Source organism: Thunnus albacares, chromosome 20 (assembly GCF_914725855.1).
Source record: "Thunnus albacares chromosome 20, fThuAlb1.1, whole genome shotgun sequence".
Classification (NCBI taxonomy): domain Eukaryota; kingdom Metazoa; phylum Chordata; class Actinopteri; order Scombriformes; family Scombridae; genus Thunnus; species Thunnus albacares.
Window position 1 is genome coordinate 20,422,872 of NC_058125.1, and position 19,067 is coordinate 20,441,938.

General features: G+C 41.7%; 1 long non-coding RNA gene across 1 annotated transcript in view; it reads right to left on the reverse strand.

Moving 5' to 3' along the window:
• Positions 1–18,845, reverse strand: part of LOC122971814 — a 92,644-nt gene extending 73,799 nt beyond the window's left edge. Inside the window, exon 1 of the long non-coding RNA XR_006399566.1 lies at positions 18,506–18,845. This is a non-coding gene — a long non-coding RNA (uncharacterized LOC122971814). The remainder of the gene's footprint in view (positions 1–18,505) is intronic.
• Between the last annotated feature and the right edge of the window lie 222 nt (positions 18,846–19,067).

A 19,067-nucleotide genomic window follows, 5' to 3' on the forward strand; every position in this document is an offset into this window, starting at 1 on the left:
AGCATCTTCATTATATGTCATGTTTAAAGATGCTTGGTTAAAACTGATTTTCAGCTAAAAATTACATCCACCACACGCATCCACAACTGTTGTTTCCTGCTAATGGGAGCCAGTGTTCACCACCGTTTAGACGAGGCCCTCTTGCAACAAAGGAAAATCTCTGAATACCATTCTGGTGACAGACAATGAACAGAAAAACAAGAAATGGTTAAACAACAATGTGGTGAGCTGCAAATTGCGATTTTGAAATATGATTTTTTTTTTTTCCAACCAAACTGTTGTATTATTACAATTTTTTCACTTTGTTTTCAATTTGGAAATGAACACTGAAAAAATTTCTCTAATTTCTTTATTGAATACCCAGAGAAAGACTAATTATGTTTATGATCATTATAAGTAAACAAATGTACAATTGTACAGCAGACTTGTGCAGAGCTCTCTTCCGTGAGCTTCCGATCTTCACATCTTATCAGAGCTCTGTGGTCCGGGTGTCAAAAGCCAAGTCTCTCCTCAGGGGTAGAAGATAGTGATTTATTGAGCAGATCCTGTGGCTTGGCCGGTACTTGGTCAACTGCTCATAAACAGCTGGCTTGTGTATTTAAGGCAGTCAGTATGCAGCTTTCTAACCTTGAGCTTCTCTTCTCATCTTCCATTTTGCTTGCTTCTCTTCTCCTTGCTCCTGCTATATTCTCACATGTATCTCCTCCAAACTCACTGGTAAAACACAACTTTATGAAGCTATCTTTATCTGGGATATGTTTTTTTTTTTAACACTGAAAAACAAGTCTAAATGCTCCATGATCAAATGTATTGCTTGCTTTCTATAGCTCTCGTACTCTGTGCTATAGGTTTTGTCTTGTAATGCAAATGCTGTTGTATATTGATTAGATATTTATCTTCCAAGCTGTTGGGGATCCTGGCTGGGGTCTTCAGGGGCATGAAGAACAGAAGCCCCACGAGGCAGAAGAGAGGGCCCACATCCCTAAGGTCACAGATTGAATCTCTGTTATCTGAACACACACACAGACACAAGCCTGTTGATCACCAGGGTATTGGTTAACACTGATCAGCAAATATATCACAGGCTATAAATCCCATGTCTCATTTGTACATGTGAGATGGACATGCAAGACCTGGTCTTAGAGCTCTTTGAGAAGGTGGGTAGCTCATCACATGCAGGGAGGAAGGGAAAGAGTTAAGCGCATCGTTAGATGTGACAACAGGGGGGCCTTGACTGTCCTATGGAGATGCAAATGACCCATGAGACAAAAGTACGCTTAAAAAACACAGTGTAAATGCAAATAAATATGCAAGCATGCTGCGTGTGCAACTGCACACCAAGGATGGGCATCATCTGACCTTTCATGCCAACCCACAAGGGAGTAGAGCCCTTGGTCTTGTGACACGACCTCAAGCATCTTAAGGGGATTCCTTTGCTGTGTAAAAACAATCAACCTCCCCTGCAAATCCAATCTCATATTTGCCCTGAAATTAAGCGCCTGAAGACAACAAAGGACAACTGAGTGGGAGAGGCATATGAAGAGGGGCACATGCATCTATGAGGGTCCCAACTCAGTGTGACATCCTTTCTAATGATCGGCATAGCAGATGGCAAGAGATAGACACATATGTGCCCCCGTGCATCTCGCGCTTGTGTCGCTGTCACCCGCTGCACCAGCACTCTGTTGTTTGGCGTCTGAATTTATCCGCAGGATTACACCCTGGTAGGGCCTGCACACAAGGCGAATACTTTTACTATCCTATCATATCCTACTATCTGAGTATGCTGTTTATCAGATAATTGGAAGACTTTAAACACCTCCAGAGACCTTCATCTTGGCATGAATGACAATCAAAGCTACACGTTTCAGGCTTGAAGAATCAAAATGAATCAGTTTTGATAAGTGACTAATCCTCAGAGTCATCCATCGAACAGAAATAGGATTGTTGGCTGGCTTGAGCTTCACAAATTATGAGGATTTGCTGCTTTTCTCTATTTAATATCATTGAACATTCTTCTTCTTGTGTTTTGGACTGTTGATCAGGCAATATATGCGATGAAGACATCACTTCTCTGACGGCTCTGGGGAATGGTAATGGATGTTTGTTTTTTTGTTGTTGTTTTTTTACAATTTTCAGACATTTGTTAGAATAAATGAATAACTGATAGATTGTAAAGATTAAACTTAGTTGTTGATTAAAAAATGTCCTAAGTTGCAGCCCCAGAAACAACATTTTGAAATATTAACCAATGGATATCAAATTAAATTTCATCAAAATCTAAAGAAAGAAAAGGTGTTTTGTTTTTTGTTTTTTTATTTGCTCTCTTAGGAGGAATAGTGACGACCAAAGTTCAACATTTAAATTGAGCCCACAACTTGAAATGTTTGCTCTCAGTATTTACTCTGTCAGTCAGGACGCACACGCCAACGCACACACAGACAGACAGCTAGCACACTGAGCAGAGGGAGCGATTTGTTTTGGAAAACATGATTTGTTCTCTTTTTCTTTCCCAGGGGGGAATCCCTGCAGCACGTTGAAGAGAAGGAGGAGAGTGAAAAAAAGATCATTCTTGTTGAAGAGAATTTGGGGGTAAATGCGGGGAGAGAAGGGCAGGAATGTCTTTGAACGGGGAGGGTGAGAAAGAATGAGGTACAGTGGGGACAGTGGATACACCAAACCAGAAGGCAGACCTTGCACCTGTCCCCTCTCTGCTGGCGTCCCTCTGCCACCAAGGGAACGGCAGACGGGAACTGGGGAGTACAGGGGTTAACCCTGCCAAACCCCCACAAAACCCCATCCCCCCCCTTATACCACACACACACACATACACACACACACACTGAGTGGCAGCTCCGTCTGGGTCAACAGTGCACCCTTTGACATTCCAACAGTGAGAGAGATATGGGGGTGTCAGCTCACCTGATTTTGGCTGTGTGGCATAGCAGAGGACAGTAGGGGAGCAGTGCGGCTGTCCACAATATTTGTTTAGCTGTTCATGGTATCAGTGATGTCTTAATTTATCCTCCTGTTTGCAGAGCCTCTGCGAACTCAGGCCACAGTCAACACTGAGGCAGTAAAATGTCAAAACGTTTTTTTTTTTTTTGTGGTTATTGTTCCTCTGTGGCCTTTCCAAAGAAGGTACATGCAGTTAATAAAGCCGGTTATGCATTTTAGAAAACGCAGGTCTTGAGTAAGGCTGAAACTAACGATCGTCATCACTTAATCTGTTATTGTTTCGATTTTTTGATTAATTGTTCAGTCAAAAAAGTGTCAGAATTTTGTGAAAAAAGCCCAAACCATTTTCCCAAAGTTAAAGCTGGTTCTTTAAACTGGATACAACAACTTAAAAAAATGATATAACCCAGAAAAGCCTGAAATTCTTGTTTAATAAATCAGTTACACAATTGATTGACACTTATCAGTTCATCAAGTAACTGTGTATGGTCTTGTGTTAAGTTGAAGAATGATGGTTACGTACAGAAATAAATCCTGATATTATCTGAATTCTAACTTATTGCCACATTGTGTTCTTCACAACCGCTGCGCAAACTAAAGAAAGACACTTTAAATAATGATGGACAGCCTCTTTGTTGGACATGATGCGAAGCAGCTGACTCGAGCACCCTGTACAAAATGAAAAATAAATTGTTTAATAAAGGGTTTTTCTTTTGTTTCCAGTATTCAGTGAGGGAAACGATCTTTCAGGACCATTTAAAATGAACTATAAACATTTGAACATACAGAAAATAAAGATTTCAATCTATTATGTACTATGTTCGCATACACATGATGGCTCACCGCATATACTGCGTTCCTTTGGAGTGTTGGTGGTGCACAAAATTAACACATCTGCAAAATCTGCCGCCGAATGTATACTTTTTAATACTCCAGGTACACACAAGGTATCAAGACATATGTGAACAATGTATACAGTATGTGTATATGTAGTTAGTTGATTAATCAATTAGTCAATCGATGGAAAAATAATCTGCAATTTTTAAGGAAAAATGCCAAACATTCAATGGTTGCAGCTTCTCAAATGTGAGGATTTGAAGCTTTTATGCGTCAAACATGATAGCGAACTGATTTGAACTGTTGATCAGACAAAAAGACATTTGGAGAGAACCACATTAGGACATTATAACGGGTATTTTTCTGGCATTTTATAGATAAAATCAATAAAATATTCAGGCTGCATCACTGCAGTTGTATCACTGGAGGACTGGTAATAAGCATTCTAACATCCAGGCATTTAACCCCTCCACAGCTCTCTCTGACTATTAACTTCACATGCACTGTAGAGCTGGTGTTCAGATAACTGGATGGCACTGCACTGTGATCTTCTCTACAGTGCAGGTTTTTGTATTAGACTCATCTCTCTGCCAGCCCCCCCCCCAATTTATAGGCATAAGCACTCCCAAGTTCCTCATCTTGTCATAGTGAGCTTATAGTCTGAAAGCTGAGTAGACACAGACAGGCACTGACATCTTCCAGAAGCCAGAGTTTACACCCAACACTGTGCCCTTTAGTTACTTCTTAGGAAGGTGCGATCCAGCTTTAACGCCAACCGTGCCGATTTCCTTTTTCTTTTGCGTGTATTGATCTATTTATTTATTTACTTCCAACCTGATTCCTCCCTCTCGCCTTCTCCGTTCTCTCTTCTCTCATCTGTTTCCTGGTCCAAACACCCAGGGATCTCTCTCCCGGTTTAATAATTCATGAATGTTCGGGCTGCTGCTGTAATCCTGACTGACACTAAAAGTCTGTCTAGATTTAGCGTCATGAAAATTTCATCCGTAAATGTACGGTCGAGCTCCATCTTTCGCCTCTCTCTCTCTCCTCTCTTTTAAGGGGCACTCTCGCTTTTACGGAGAATCTCTCTCTCTCTCCCAGCAAGTTTGCAAGGCTAGCCTCATTCTCTCATTCACATGCACACTTGTATGAGCATAAACATATACAGGCATGCACACAAAAACATAACTCACCAACACACACACACACACACACACACACATACATACAGAGGGATAAATAAGAGTGCCAGACAGGAGGAGAGGGAGACAGGACACAATGACATTCCACTTTGCTCCATCTTGATGGGGCTATTTACTGTGTTACATCTGGACTCATTTGTTCGTCTCTGCAGCAGCTGAGGAAAGGCGTTGACCCCATGAGTACAAAGTGACTTACAGAACCGTGAGTGTATATTTCAGCGTGGATGTTCCCGGTGGAAATCAACATCCTAACTGCGCGTCAGTGTCACGTTTTAGCCAGTGAGCGACACTGAAACGCAGCCTGAAGTAGCAGTTCTGTCTCCATGCATTGTCAAACCTTTTCTCCAGTCTTCAGTCTCAATACATGATGTGTAATAAGCTCATCAAACTGTTACTAGTTCCTGTCAGCAAAAAAACTTACTGTTGAAATTAAACAAATAATTGGAGTTATATAACCGTGAAACCTGAATAAAAGCCTTCGCAGTCAAAGAAGCTGAATAACACTTTTCGGCAGTTTAGCACACCATTATAGGAATGTCTGTCAGATACAATGTGAGCTATATCCTCTATTGTGCTGTTAGCATTTGGCATGCATCCAAGACTTGTAGAGCTATGTACACCCCTGACACACCTTTACTCTTGACAAAAACAGAGAAAGATATAGAAAAAGGAGACAGCTTTCTGAAGAACCCTGTCCTTTTCCTCGAGGGAGGGAAAATCCTTCACCGAGTACATCGTCAAACACAAAGCGCCTCGAACCAGCCATCTCTACGCGGGGATGAGATGATAACTCCACAACACGGTTGTTATAATTTATGACAGAGCTCGTACATTGTTCGCCCAGAGCTGTTTTTACATTTTACTGTAAAAACAACTCTTCCCTTTTTCCATTAAAAATGCACTTGATGGTTTTAGTGAGTAATCAGTTGATAAGACGCCTAGAGCTTAGCCCCTCGTGGTATCAGTTAATTCTCTCTTTCTGCTAAGAAAGAACTGCAGCCCGGGGAGGAGTTGATAAACTTTCATTGCCCATCTACAGGCATTCATCGCCGGTTAAGTGCCAACCATTGCCACAGTATTAATAGCCCTCTTATCAGGGAGAGAGAAAAAGCCCTTTAATTGGCTGCTGGAATAATTTCTCTCCGTGAAACTCGCCAGTATCAAAAAACGGACCAGTAGGAAAGATGGACAGATAACCCCGTGATGACGGTAATGTTTCTAATTACCACCCACCTCTGCCTCCATCAGTTCCATTTTTCTTCCCCCATCTACTATCCTCCCCCCACTCACGCATGCTTCACGAGGGATAAGTCAACCTGAAGAGAGAGAGAGAGGGAACCGCAGTGTGGAAAAGCACCACTCACACTAATGGACAGAATATGGTAGCGAGGAGGGAAAAGGTTTTACAGACTTTCTCCTCCAATTTCCTATTCCTCTTTTTTGCACTTCATTTTTCTCTTGGCTTAAACACTTACACTTCACTCTGGAAGAAAAATCAAGAGGCACCTCGACCACATCTTCTCACCTTTTGCACCCTTGTAAACTCTATGCACTCTCTGGCAGCTGTAAAATATACATGGCGACATATCTTATTGGTGATTTTTTTTTTTTTTTTTTTTGCTTTTCTGCCAGGGACACATTTTATGCGGGTTACAATTCCACCCTATGACACCTATAAAAAACAAAAAGATACTCATACTTCTCCCTGTTTCCCCTTCACCTCCTTAGCCCTGCTGGAGGACAATCGAATAGAAGCTGTTATATCAGCAGTCTGGCCGTTTGTTTTTATTGGCACTTATTAAAAAGGACATGGACTTCTGCAGTATGTGGCTAGTAGTGTGCTCTCCTTACTGTCCTTTCCAAGTTTGCTGCTAGACTATCAGGATTTTTATATACACACACATACTACTGTGTTGCTGTTTTTATTCTTTATTTACATGATTCAATCTTGTATGAACTTTATGCTATTTCCGTGATCTTAAAACAGCACATTAAAATTTTAGTAGGCTGCTAAAAATGTGACTAGCACTGGTACTTTTACAACATGTGACCTGCTTCCTATTGGGAAAAGTGCTGAATGCTCCTCTCCTTGCCATTTCAGTAACGTCGCTTACAACTACTGTGCACTGGGAAGGCATTGAAAGATTTGCTGGAAAAGCTGCTCAAATCTTTTTCCAACAAAAGGTATAAAGCGGATTATTGGGACTTCTTATTGTAAGTCCATAAGGCAATTATTATTTTCATTACAAGAAATAAAATGTCTTTCTTCACTGAGCGGCACAGTGCTGGATAGCTCAAATTGGGTCTATTAAACAATGGCAGCTGATAAACACATATTTCATATGGCTTGTCATGGCTGAATAAAATGGAAAAAAGGTACCAGCACTTAAAAGTTGAAGCTGAACAAGAGAGTGAGGAAGATGCCATTCAAGCTCTGCACATAACCGTTCCTAAGAAGAGGTGTAATCAAACAAGTGGACGTAGCGAGGTGTAACATCACCCACTGGTTTGCACTGGAGTCAGTTTGAAGCCCAGAGTTGCCACTTATGATCGGCACCTTCTTTTCCATTTGGAGTCAGGACCTTCCGAATAAGGATTGAAGGGTGTTGCCTTTCATGCTATGCTAACATGCCCCATTACCTTGAACTGAAGTGAATGCTAGCTTACTGGGAACAGTGAGTGGTGCACATTTAACCAATGTCAGCTACTTACTTACTTCACAATTATGCTAACAGGGCAAGTATCATAATAAATTAACATTTAACATGGTATTAGACATTCATTAATAAATATTCTGAGTGCGAGTCGCGGAGCCGGGGAGAGCAGCAGATGAGTGAACTGTCAATCAACACCCACACGGCAGACATCAAAGCTTACTAGAAGTCTTTAAATCTTACTAACGGAGGAATGATTTCCAAAATAACAAGCAGCTCACTTATTAGAGGGCACAAATTTAACGATATTAGTAGTATTTCTAGAGAGAAGTTGACACCTTTTGAATTGGAAGTCAATTGGAGTCAGGGATTATTTAGAGCCTGCATCTAGTGGCCGTCTGTGGCATTGCACTTTACTTCCTCATTGGCTTAAGCCTCAAGCAGTAATAGTTGCCGCTTGGTGTAGATCCTCTAAAAACAGGTCACAAATACAAGGTATGGTACACGCTATGCTACATTAACGACTGCATATACCCATGAAGCTACACTTCATTTCCCCCCCATGTCTGTTTTTGCATTTCCTCAGCTGTCACACACACACACACGTATGCACAATGACATGATCTGATTCTCTGTGATGCAGATACTATCAAAAGCATAATAATCAAATGCATAATCCCCATTTGATTTTTTTTTTTTTGTCTTTGAACAAGTGTGTAGAAGCCATTGCCCCGAAGATAGAAAAAAAATGAACGTTTGAACCAGGCTTCAAAACTAGTGGATAAATTTAGTCTGGTGAACTATCCATGACTCTCACCATTTGATCAGAACGGTAACTAATGATACAGGGGAAGGGAGAATGGCCTTTTATCTATGCACATCACATATAGCCTACTGGCGTCTGCTCACAAGCACTGCCTCTAGTGTCTATGCAATTCTAATGGTGGGGGGAGCAGTTGAAAGATGGAGAATGGGAAAAAAAAAAAGAGGAAATAAAATCTACCATGTAATGAAGTGATCGCATGTTTCATATTACTTGTTGATGGCCAGCAACATATGTGTCTGCCGGAGCAAAAAAAAACACATCAGTATTCAATACCATGAGCAGAATCAGCAGTCACATGGTGGACAAGACGCTAAATACAGGTATGGGTGGGAGGCTGCTCAATGACTTCAGCTAATGTGTTCATTTCATTCCCGTGTTCATGGCGCGTTGATGGCATGCAGCCAAAGATTAGTGTGTGTGTGTGACTATGTGTGTGTGTGTGTGTTGTTTGTGGAAACAATGACAAACACACACTCACACACACACACACACACTCAGGATCTCTGGCCCCCATTTCTGGGTGATAATACTCAGTGGGCAATCTCAGCAGACAGATGTCAGCGCCTTATTAAAGAAGATGTCCACCAGCCCCTGGGGCTGGAAGTAGGCTATGAATAAATTTATTACACTAATGTACTGACCTTAAAACTGTAAGTGACGTTCAAACGCCACAGTGATGTAGCCAATTGATGTAATAGTCATTAAGGAGAGGGGAAATATATGCAGAAAAAAAAATTGCCTCAGTCTGTGATATGTCTCATTCTTCTCTCACTGACCATCTTGCCACACACGTGTCCGCACTGCCACTACGTCTGCTGCGTCCACGCGTCTCCAGAGGAAAACCCCAAATGGGGCCCGTTTCCATGCCATGACTGGGGAAGGCATGGTACAGGGCTGAGGAGTTTCCACCACCTCCATCACCAGAAAACCACCTCAAACATCCCCTCAGCCATGCAGGAACGCTGGGCGGTAAGCCGGGCCGTTCTCATCAGGGCCTGATTAGGGCTGTGAGTGGGCTGTCGGTCATGGACCAGCAGGAGGAAGTGGCGGGGCAATGGTTTCCAGACTAAAGAGTGGTAGCTATTGACTGTGCAGCACTGGAAGCGTTACCATTGAAGTCTGAATGTGACATCACCTAAACAAAGATGAAATGTAGCTCTGTTCTCCCTGAGGCAGAGGCAGCGGTTTACGGTGATTCCAGCGCAGCCGCATGTGGAAACGCTGCTGTGCACACATGCACATGTGCCCACACATACACACTCACACACACACACACGTAGACAAGCCCACATTTTCCTCTTTTTTTCCACCTCTTTTCTTTGATGTACACGGACACACGCAACATGCACCCGCAGTCAGCTTTGTCAAAAGGAAAAAAAAAAAAAATCTTTCATAAAAAATAAATCAGCCACACAAGTCTGGCTTATCTACTTTCAAATTATTGTTATTTTCCTTGACGCTAGATAAACTCAAAATTCCTGATGACAGAATGATAACCACTAGATATAAACTGTAGCTGAAACGATGTGTTGAAATACAGAATCTTTTTAGATTTTCTTTGCTCTGATCACCATCACAAATTGACACCCCAATCCCCTAACTCTGGCTCCTCGCCTCCCACTCTCACACACACACAGCGTCCTTCTCTTCCAAACATTATCATGCCAACAGCTGGGCTAGAACCCCTGCTGACAAACAGTGAGATATTGTCTCATCTGTTAGTGAATGATTTAACCATTATAAAGACCCGTTTCTCCAGCACAAACACCCAGGCTGTCTCACGCAGGGGCCTAATGTCAATAATCGCACATTAGATGAGACGATGATACTCACTCATAGACTAGGGCCAGGCTAGTCTGGCAACTGAGGGGTTTTTTTTTCTACTTTTCTTTCTCATCACATTGGAAATTGAAGCCATCCGTCTGTGGAGATGGGGGGCTTCCAGCAGGGACAGACCAATTGTCCCTGATGATAACGCGGGTTGCCGGATCCTCCCGCCATGTGCATTATTGATGGCCATCAGTCGGCGTGTGTCTGACCACATTTAAGTGTCTCAGCAGGGGGCAGGTGCAGTAATCAAAATACACATACACACAGCACTGTCTCCTGCTCACTCACACCCTCTCACGTAGTCGATCATCAAGGGTGCATGGGCACATTGAAACTGGCACTTACAAGTGATGTGTTCATGCAAACAAATACGCACAAGGATACAAATATGTGCTGTAGATAGGGACCTGTTTACTTGCTTTTTTTTATTGCTAAGCCAATTTGCCTTTCTGTTCATATGCTTGTCTAAATATTATCTCAAGTTATGTTTCCATTAATATGTTGTGAAAATTTCTATTTCATCAGCTACCTTTATGCAAATATATTCAAGAAGTGCATACTGTAGTACACACATACTCAATAGGCAGACTCCAGGATCTGGAATGAATAACAATTAAATCTGAAATGGGAACAAAATTGAACTGCAACATGACCCGGATCGCTTATGAGTGACATTTCGCTATCAAATCATCTCGGCTGTCATCACTCAGCCGCCCACTAGTCGCCACGGTTGACAAGGTCGTTGTGGAAAGCAGGAACGCCAGTTGATAAAGTATAATGGCTCATTCAAAACTAGCCAATACTAAAAAAAGGAAGGTTGACAGTGAAAGACATGCATTTAAGAATGACTGGACTGAGAAATACACGTTCATTTTGCCCAAGGGGAAGCACAAGACCATTGTGCTTGATTTGATTTGCAATGAAACTGTGGCCGTCATGAATGTCTCCACCTGGCCATGACACCTTTTTATGCTTAAGTTTCAGGATTTGGTTACACAACGAAGGTGTCACATCTCCCGTTAATAGAGATTTGATACAGATACAGATAACGCTGTTCATGTACAAAGTCTCATCACATAACGCACCCTTACTGGACCTTTGATGGAGTGGAAATTTATTAAGTGGACTTTCAAGACTCGCATCTCTGCTGTCGTGCAACAACATTACTTACAGTACATACTTGGATAGCGCACTAGCTAACACAAACAAGCTAGAAGCTATAAAATGCTTTAAAAGGCAAATAAATCCCACCCCAGAACAGCAATGATTTCTTCTTGAGCAGGAGATGGAATGGACCGCACACTGAAGCTAAGCATAAACAGAGAACTGTAAAATCACTCAAACCCAAATAGAAAACTCAGACGCCATAAAAAAAAAAGAAATCACAAGCAGCACTGATCGCTTGCACTGCGGCAGCTCTCGCAGGTGTATCAACACCAGTCAAAACATCTGTCCAACATACAGTTATTTTATTCCTTTCCATATTCTCTTTAATCAGTGGAGCCCACATGTCTTCTGCTCTACCTTTTCCTCATTTTAAAAAAACCGACCCCCCTCTTGGCCACCATGCGACAGACAGGTGCGTGAGCCAGCTTGCCGCTTCCTGCGTCTGCTGGTAATAGAGACACATCTACGGAGCCAGCAGGGGCTTCATGTGACCAGAGGGGAGGGTTTACACTTGTGTAGCGCACGTTATTCCTGTCAGATACTCTGTCGTGAGATGGCGTAGACATCGGGCAAACAAGAATCTGCATTCGTAAACAGGAAGATATGACAGACTGGGAGAAAACGAGCCCTGATGAACACGTAAACAGGTTGTCAGTCTGTTCTCATGGGCTTCCAAACCCATACATACAAATCAATCTCAGTATCTCAATCTTCAACCGATGCACGTATTATTTTAGAGAAATTTTATATCTTATTACATGACACCAGAGTTTCCTGTGAGCAGGTATCCAATTCCACCTCATCTATCTATATGAAAGGACCTGCGCTGGAAAAGGGGGCATAAGAAAGGACAAGCCAAAACCTGATCTTGGCTTGGATAAAGGCGATGGAGGTGAGGTGTAATTGACTGATCTGAGGAAAGCAAACCTGATAGGACAGCTGTATAGGGCCTCACTCCAACACTACCTTTGTTTAACCGGTCATTACCCCCATGTAAACCAGCACAGGCTTCTCCTCAGGTGCGTCGGCTAATCTCCTTTTATACCTGCGGTGATAAGATAGACTCCCTCTTGATCCCTGTGTTTCCTCTTGCCGTAACATCTCTGGGGCTTAGCCTGTCGCGGCATGTCTGACATCTGTCAGACAGAGGAAACAGTGGAGGGGGAGGAGGGGGGACTGGGTAAAGGGGAGCGGAGGGAAGCATGATCCAATGAGGCCCCAGATGTAGAGGCTATATTTGGCTCGTAGTGGACCTTACAGCCACCTGAAATGAGTTTAGTCAACGCTTTCGGTTTTGAAAGGGATCATTAAATGTAGCATGAGACACCTAAATTTGGATCTAAGTTTAGATTGAAGAGCAGTATGCAGCAAAAATGCATGAATTCTTGTGAAAACTTACTTAAATATATCTTTCAGTGAAGCAGTAGGTCACTTTTTGATCTTTGCTGCTGTTTTGTAGACTGTGGGGAATTCCACTGAGACAATCCTGCCTTTTTAGATGTGTACAGACTCTTCTTCATCTTTCTTTCTACCTAATTCCACTGACACACGTATATATATATATGCATGTCTAAATTTACTGCTACTTGCTATTTCTATTTTTCGCTGGATGTCATTTATTCTTGTGCCAATGTCCCTGACCCAATCTAGTAATGTTGATTCAGTCTGTTTCTTTGTGCATCATTGCCAGCCATTTATATCCAGAAAGCTAAAAAAGTAGAAACACCAGGGAGGTAGCACACAGCCCAGCAACACCAGGTATACATTCAGAATTCATCTTAGGGAGTTGGTTCTCCGAAATTATGAAAAAACACATTTTCTCACCAAGCTCCAATGATTTCTATCCATGCAATTTTTTGGGGTTTCATTTTACCCTCCGTCTGGAGACATCCATCTCTCAGATTTCTTCCTCCACCCCAATACAACAGGCGTACACAGACACAATATCCCTGTTACACTGGATAATCAGAGTACAGTTTCAATAGGGACTATTTCTTATATAAAAAAAAAAGAGTAGTGAACTGTGGAAAACCTACCTGGACCTGAAGTGCATAATTTCTTCTACAAAGACCCAACCTGACAGTAAGCTGAGGATAATTAGACCCAATTGAAAATGACCAGAACAGACCTTAATGGAGAGAGAACACTAACATTGGCAGCAGCCTCATACAGCATCATGCAGCAAACATCCATGATTGAAAACAGTAGCAATACATGTCACCTCCCCCCCCCCTCAGTTTTTTCCTGTGATGATTATGGTGCACCACATGATCAGAGCTGGTGGTGAGATCCCCTCATGTATTAGACATATTGACACACCTGAGACTTGCTGCAATATAAAGGGGATCCTACCTAACCTGATTAGACTGGAGTTGCAATAATTAGTCAGTTAATCGATTAGTTGATTAATAGAATATTAATCGCCAACTATTTTGATAATCGATGAATCGTTTCGAGTCATTTTTTAAGAAACAAAATGCAGGAATTCTCTGGTTCCACCTTCTTAAATGTAAATATTTTTAGGGTTTCTCTAGTCTTCTGTGACGGGTAACACTGTATTGGGGTGGAAGAAGAAATCTGAGACAGATATTTCAAAACCTGGGGAGAAAAAAAAATCCTGAAAAACATCTGCATGGCCATATACCACTAGAGGTAAGTGAGAAAATGTGTTTTTGTGATTTGGGTGAATCGACCGAGAGTGCACAGGGTGCAGACTAAATTAGGGGTGCAGCAAAGGCCAAAGTGCACAGTTGCGTGTGAAGCCATCCACCAAGCCACCATTTCCTTTTAAAAGAGCTGCTCCATGTTGAGCTCTAAAAGGAGAGCAGGGTAGACAGTTAAATTATTGATGCCCCCCCTGCAGCCCTTCTGCCATGTTTCCAGCCATTGTGACAAGTCTGTTTGGATATTGAGCAATTGCTCTGCAGCAGCTTGAAGCTAATATGATCAAACACACCACATAGAAACCTGTTCTGTGTTCTAGTGTCAAGGGAATGGATGGGTGGGGGACGAGGGGTTTTGGATCTGGGAAAGGGAGGAGGTGGTGAATGGGAAGAGTCAACAGGGGGGTTGCGTGTCTAGTGCTGCCAGGTGTCTGTTCCCATCCCAAAGCCCAAAGCAGCAGCCGCCTGTACCCATAACAGCCCAGGAGGCACCCTTGATGACAATAAGACATCATCTGCAAACGCTACAACTACCCCCTGTCACTCTGCTGAGCTTCTCTGTTAATTACATAAGCCATTTCCTTCAAGATGGCTCACTTGGCCGCCAGCCCGGAAATCTATCATTCCTGTATCTGCGTCTGTCGGATCTATGAACAGGTTAATCAGGTTAGTCATAGAGTTAATACAGGTGGCTTGGATTCAGGGGACAAGCTGGGTGCTCGCCAAGAGAACAAGCTCCACTTCAACCTGCCAAGCTGGGGCTTTTTTTTTTTTTTTTTTTCCCATCATTCACACCACATCCTGTTTGTCTTCCTCTCCGGTGTATCTTTCAGTGCTCCAGCTGAGCAATTATTTAGTTCCAGACTTGATGATTTCTGATGAGAAGCAAGTCACTGCCTGCATCAGGACTGGGAAAGAGGCTGGGCTTGAAAACCGCATGTTTTGCTTGAATAGATACCGATCGCTCTGTTTGCACTGTATCTTATTGTGTTGTAATACGGGCTGCTGTTTACTTTGTGCGATACATTTTCCACTGAGGTTAAGTGGCTCTGTGGAGAAGCAGCACCACTAGCATACACCTCCCCCACAGCTGTATTAGCCGATATTTCCGACTGGCAGCTTCTAAGGCACATCTGTGTCCTTGTTTGGACATTGTCATTGTCTGTTGTTGGAGACCGGAGTCTTTCCTCCCTGTGGAAACACAGTTGGCATACATAAAATGTTAATCTCATCCACTGCATGTTTTTAGCCACTGGAAATGCCACTGATACCCTTTTTTACTGTACATCACAGTAATGTTTTTATTCCCTTAGGATGAATGCAACTGACAGGAAGGACTTTTTTTTTTTTTTATCCACCTTCTTATTTGCCACTATCACAGCATGCATACTGTGGGGATCTCTGCTATGTTCCACTCATTACACAGTCTGTGTCTTCCTTGGGGGTTGGAAAGTATGAACAGGGCTATTCAGTGAGCTCAGCCAATATCAGATGGGATGGGAGGTTTAATTGCATCAAAAAATGCTTTATTCCATCTGAGTGTGCCCAGGTAAAGTGAATTTGGACTTGAATATAGAGTATACTATTTCAACTTATTAACTCTTTCTCGTTTGAATAATTTTGAGTTGCACGTTGTAGCAAAGTTCTTTTGTTGGTTTTGTTTACACAGTCTTACAGGAGCACACAAACAACCAGCAGGATGTGTCAGTCAGATATAGAGCATCTATACCCCTGAGAGCACGTAGCGAAACAATGATTCAGAGCCAATTATAACTTCAGAAATCTAGATCAGTCCAAGTACCCTACACTTAACTTGGTAGAGTGAAAATACTGTAAAATATCTTAAATATGGCTGCACAGTTGCAGATTGCAGAAAATGTTAAAATGACAGTATTCTCTCTTTAATTTGATTCTCACACTGCAAAATGATTTCTTATTTCATTGGTAATACTTGACCCGAATACTTTCTAACTTCACTGGTTTGGTTGTAGGTTTAAGAGCAGTTTTGAATATGGATGTTGACTCTTACGTTTGTCACAGATACTCAAGTCCAGATTGAGTAATCACACAGAGAAGAACGTAGATGACCCTGACTGTATGTGATGTGAAAGTAAAACATGAAATACTTCCATTAAAGCATAATGTAAATCCCACATTTACGCAGCTTGTCAATCAGTCTCAGTTTCAAGTTTTTCAAACTGGTTTTTGAGCTCCTCATCATCTGTGACACAAGCAAATCTGGGCTTCTCGACAGATGAACTCCCTATTCCTCAAATATAATACAACTCCCACTTTTTATAATGTTATTTCCAGAGAAAAATATTGTTTATATTCAGGCCAGTACAGCATTTTTAGAATGCCGTCTTATCCATGCAGCACCAAGTTTTTTCCATATGCGTGTGCATGCACACAATTCATAGATACGAAAGGAAAAAAGATCAAAACGAGCAAAAAAATCGATCAGGTACATGTCCAATAAATAATCGATGAATCTATTACTCGAAATTATGTACAAAATTGTGTGACAACATATTCTAAAAATCATAACTGCAGCAAACAGAACAAAAAATATTTTTCTCAATATTGTAAAGATACAACTTTTGCTGTGTATGTCTACTCTTAAGTATAAATATGTGGTTTATTGACAAAACATAAATCCTCTGCACTGCAGCTTTTTCTAAACCATAACCTAGATGCATAGTAAGGTACCTAGATGCATATGAATTGCCAAAAAAATCCTCAAGACCAAGAAAACTTCTCCCACAATTTGCTGCAGATGTCAACATCCCTGTCCGTGGGCAGGTTTGTAAATACATCACCTCTGATATTGTGAATGGACACTCTGTTAATACACAGGAGGTGTTTCAGAGCCTTGTAAATAAGCAGGTAAGGTGTATCTCATTATGAGCCACAAGGAAACATTGGCTGCTTTTACAGGGAGTGAGGGTGTGGGTAATGGGAGGGGGCATTTCCGATAAGCGGGCAGACCCACCGCTACCAGCAACCAAACCTCCCACACAGTTATGGGTCACCTGAAACCACACAGACCCCCCACTTCCATAACCACAGTGCCAGGCAGAGCAGGAAACAGAAAAACAACAAAAAAAAAAAAAATAGCCAGTACATTTTTTTGCGACCGCTGCACAGAAGGCCAGCTCTACACATCACACGCTCTCTGCCTACACCACACACTGAATCACACCACATGTGTTGAATAGGAGGTTAGCTACAAATCTTGTTTTAGTCCTTGCACATAATAAGAAGTGTAAATATTGACCTCACAAACATACAGTTCTCACCTAAGTAACAGAAGCATTATGTGAATACAGTAAATCCACAGAGCTGATGTCTTCATCATCCCTGGCGATCATACAAGTGCAGCACAGCGAAGAATGGGAGTGATATCTACAGTTACCTCTCCATGTAAACTGCGTTAGATACAGACCATGTGGGGAATGAACCGGTGGTTCCCAACCTACCGTATTCAGCTTTTGACTCCTTAAATCAAACCAATGTCTAAGGCCTAAAGACCCCAAATTATCCAGTAACTTGATTAAAGGAGTTTCTGGAAAAAAAAACCCAATAATACACATAAACCTATTGCATACAAGCATATAAGTTGAAATGTTTCTCTACTGTGTAGCTGAATATACACTCACCAAGCACTTTATTAGGAACACGTGTGCAATCTAATGCAATCCAATACAACAGCCCTGTCATAAATTCTACTTTTACAAAGCTCATACATTTTCAGTTATTGTTGACAATGTCAGAAAGGTGATCATTCTACTTTATGTGTGTAGTATAATTTATGGCAGAGCTATTGTATTGGATTGCATTAGATTGCACAGGTGTTCCTAATAAAGTGCTCGGTGTGTGTGTGTGTGTGTGTGTGTGGAGAAAATGTGAATATGACTACCATGTGGGACAATGTGAGTTTCACATCAGATATCAATGTTTGTTGAAAGGGTTGAGTGCAAGATAGCAGTCATGTTTACATTCCTAACACCAAAATGCAAATTACCCTCACATGCAGGTTTGCAGTTTGCAACAGGAAACCCTAAAAACAACAACAACATAGGGACGTATATACCACAGAACCAGTTTAACCCATAAGACTCATCATACAGTTTATATTTTGCCAATACTTTTTAAAAAAAAAAGCTTCATAATGCATGTGTCAGAAAAATAAACTGATCAACCACAGCAAATACCAACTCAAATACTGCACCCAACTAGATGCATCAGCAGAATATACTGCAGAAATTAGCAGCCAGTAGCCAACTTTATGTTAACACACAAACACCAACTCAGCAGGGTCAAGACATCAACTCACATGCACATTAGGACAAACAGTTAGTAGCCTACCTTGGAGTGGTGAAGCAGTGGTCTTTGGGTCCTCAGAAGAGTAGTAAAACCTTTGGGAAAAGTGTTCTAGTCCAAAGCAAAACATCATAGTCAAAACTCAGACTTCCAGCTTGAAATGCACCTGTGTGGCCCACAGCTGATATGACTGAAGGATGAAGCAACAACATCACTTCAAAAACAACACTGTTTGCTCCGTAAAGTCGTCCTGAAATGACATAATCAAGCTTTTGCCAGCCTAGCTTACTTATGAAATGCTACATTAGCAGTAGCAGCAAGCAGCAAATGGGGAACGTAAACAGCAGGTGGAGCATTAAAGCTTAAAAAAAAACCTGCCTTACTGCAAAAGGTCTGTTACATATCTGTTGTATTAGCAAGTTGTCTGTCTGAGGCCTCAATCTATTAAAGGATTAGTTCACCCAAATGACAAAAAATATTATATTAGGCCTATATTATATTTAGGGGGGAAAAAAACAACAGCAGCACGGCCCTTTTCATTGGAAATGTTTTCTACCAAAGAAATAGTTCCCTAATTGGTCACTGTTTCTGGAAAGAGAAACTGCTG